The sequence below is a fragment of the Brassica oleracea genome, chromosome C5 (assembly GCF_000695525.1).
Source record: "Brassica oleracea var. oleracea cultivar TO1000 chromosome C5, BOL, whole genome shotgun sequence".
Classification (NCBI taxonomy): domain Eukaryota; kingdom Viridiplantae; phylum Streptophyta; class Magnoliopsida; order Brassicales; family Brassicaceae; genus Brassica; species Brassica oleracea.
Genome location: NC_027752.1, coordinates 38,580,415 through 38,583,845, shown reverse-complemented (window position 1 = coordinate 38,583,845; position 3,431 = coordinate 38,580,415). Strand labels below are relative to the sequence as shown.

General features: G+C 31.2%; 1 long non-coding RNA gene across 2 annotated transcripts; it reads right to left on the bottom strand.

The window, feature by feature from the left end:
- Positions 1–1,529: 1,529 nt before the first annotated feature.
- LOC106295644 lies at positions 1,530–2,940 on the bottom strand. Of its 2 annotated transcripts, XR_001261033.1 has the most exons (4): positions 2,718–2,933; positions 2,433–2,616; positions 2,013–2,143; positions 1,530–1,747 (listed from the first exon to the last, which is right to left on the bottom strand). It is a non-coding gene; the product is annotated as an uncharacterized LOC106295644 (long non-coding RNA). The 2 variants fall into 2 exon arrangements; XR_001261032.1 differs by having other exon boundaries at positions 2,013–2,616; positions 2,718–2,940.
- Positions 2,941–3,431: the final 491 nt, after the last annotated feature.

The window sequence follows — 3,431 nt, the reverse complement described above, 5'->3', positions numbered from 1 at the left end:
ATGATTTATAGATAGTATAAATTAAATAGATATAATTTAATGTTGTAATACTATACCTCCATATGTTAAATATTTAAATATTTGTCAATGTTAACTTTTAAAATTATAAAGATTTCAAAAATCATATTATCTAACAATGATTAATCTTTACTACCTTAAACCAATGAAAACAAATTTGAAACTATATAGTTTATTTTAAAAATTTAACAAAAATTAAATGTTTAATTATTTGCTCGATAATATAAATCTATAAAGCGAAATTTTTTTTTTAAAAAAAAACTTTCTAAATTTGTGAAATGTTACAATATCTTTGAATATGACAATAAAAAAATATTTTACTAAACTTTATATATATAGTTACGATTTTAATAATGAAATAATAATCCAAAAATATATATAGAAGAAGATACAAATACATGTGAAAGTTTGAAACAATTTATTCAATGAAAAAAATATACCGTAAACTTATTATGTTTTAAAAATTTAGTCACATATATATTATAATATATACTAATTTAGTATTGAAAACAAAATATTTTTATAAAAATAAATGAAAACAAAAATTCGCGCAGTTGCGCTGGTCGAGATCTAGTTTTTTATTAAAAGACAAAACTAAGCCTCCCAAAACATTTATAAATATATAAGAATTATTTACAGAAAAAATGGCAACAGGGATGATAAATCATTGGTAGCAGAGATGAGAAAACTGAAGCTTGCTTCTGAAATGAAATGAGAGGTTTTTGATCTCTTACAAGAGAGTGGGTTTATTTGCAGTCAGTTCAAATGTATCAAGTGGATTCGCTGATAAGTTGAAGAAGAAAGATGATGAGATTGCTCAAGCTTGAAGAAGAAAGATGATGAGCTCCTCTGAATGTTTTTTTGATAAGTTTCCTCTGTGAATGTTGGAGATGTAAACATATATGTGACAAATGTATTCTCATGTGGCTATTATGTGGCAGATGTACATTGTATGAAACTTGATTTTGAAATTGTAGATGTATAATTGTTTTTCATTTTATATAATCTCCAATGAACATTAGGATAATGTACACATGGATAACAAAACATATGTACACTTCTATTTTCTATCAATGTACACTAAGATAATGTATATGTGGGTAACGAGACCTATGTACACTCATTTTCACCAATGTACATTAGGATAATGTACATGTGGATAACGAAACCTATGTACATTACTCATCATACAAATTTACAATGTACACGGAGATATTATACACTTGGCTATGTCTTGATCATCAAAATAATGTACACGTGTATAACGAGTCGTGTACACTCCTCATTTATACAAGTCGCAATGTACATGATGATACAATTTGGCTACGATAAATACATTTTTCGGTTGAGGCATTTTGTGTACCCTTTCCCTGTGGATAAGTTTTTTTAATCCATGTGTACAATTCAACTTTTCACTTCAGTAATAGTTTAATATGTATCCTTGTATTGATGTATCTCCCAATGTTACAAGCTATAATAGTTTCAAATCCAAAAAATTCCAGAGCAAATTTTATGTAAAACATCGTGGTGTCATACACATTGCACTACAACAAAATAATCATACCACATTTGTGTACACCTACAAACTGTCCATATGTACACCTACAAATTGCAATATATAAAAACTATCCATGTGTATACCTACAAACTATCCATGTGTACACCTATTAATTGTTTCATATGAATGAAAATGTTGCTGGACTTCCTCTTGGATACATGTGTTTTCCACCTTACATACACAAAGCCATTTAGTCACATAGGGAAAACGAAAGTATGAATTGAGGACTAAAGCTCTACAAGTTCTTGTAGATACTGATCATAAAAAACATTCGAGATTTACAAGGCAATTAGTTTAGCAGTTTCAAGCAAGTTTCAATCGATGCCAAAAATATTATAAACACATTTTTTCCCTAACACCACCACCGAAACCAATAGATACTCATATTGAACTTCTGTTACTAGAAAAACTCTGTAAACAAGATAAATATATATACCTTGGACCCATGGTGACTCTCACAGCTCGTGCAACCTCGAATACACCTTCAAGCATAGCTGCCTAAGGCCTAATGCCTAAACTGATATCCTTAGCTACATAGTTTCTGCTGCTCATAATCCTTCCAGAAACCTTAATGGTAACAAAGAACTCAATAACGATATTAGATAATTTGATATTGGCTCAGCCCGTAACCAGTTCAAGAAGATCTTCTACAGCATCTAGAATCCGTTAAAACCCGAAAAGTTTTACAAATTCAGAAGCTCACTCTATAAAATTTCTGATGCAAATACCTAACTTTATAGTTTGTGAACTGGCACATTTCTAGAAGCTTTCACGACTATTAACAAAAATGCCCAATAACAAAATGCAAACAAACTCAGTAAGAAGACATATAGAGAAGTAAGTTCACGAGACTCACCTGTTTCATGGTAATAGATGAGCTCCCAGACATAGTACAAATCCTTTTGAAAAACTCGGAAAAGTCAGCCAAGACAAGACCCTAGAATTCGTAAGCAACCGGTCGTCCGTCATCTCCAACTCCGATGCCTCTCACTCCATTAATTTTCCATCATCGAAAGACAAACCGCTTCCTCCGGTCTCCTCTGCAACATATGCAATCGATTAGAAAGATCCAAACCAACACAAGATTAAAACCCTAAATCCAAAAAAAATGAGCAAAATTGCGAACAAAAAACTCACGGACCTTCCGCTTTCTCCTTCCCTGCTAGCTTCCTCCTTCCTCGCTAGCTTCCTCCTCAGCCGTCATTAAATCTTTCACCAATTTTCCCGACGTCAGAAAACACCTTCGAAGTTTATCGAACTATCGTAACCGTAAACTTTGTTAGTGGGTGAAAGTAACAAAAAAAAACATTTTACTTTTTACGGACCCAATACTTATTATAAAGCAAAATTAAGTTTTCCTTGGGTCCACGACCAAGTCACTGATTTTTTTCAAAATTTGAACACTAAAACAAACCTAACCAACCAAAAAGTCAAATTACTTAGATACTCATCTCTAGTTTAGCTTTTCCAAGGAGAAATTGGTATATGACTAAAAAGTGCCTTGGTACCACAATGTGCTCTTGGGGTGTTTTTCAAAACCAATCCATATTTTCAAGTCAAACACAAAACCAACCCTTTTTTTTTATCCATACTATTCATCAATAAAATTTTCATACTATCCTTATGTTTTTGAATTATTCACAAAATTGCCATTTTTATTTATTTTTTTATTAATTTCGAAATTAACAAAAAACCAAATACACCCTAACCATTTCTTCTTATTTACAAAAATGTCATCATCATCAATTTTTCCAACCACCATGAACCACCATTTTTGAGCTCTAAAACTCTAGAATTCAATTTTCAACCACTTTTTTCTCATTCTAACCCAAAAAACTTCATTTCCTCTCATCTC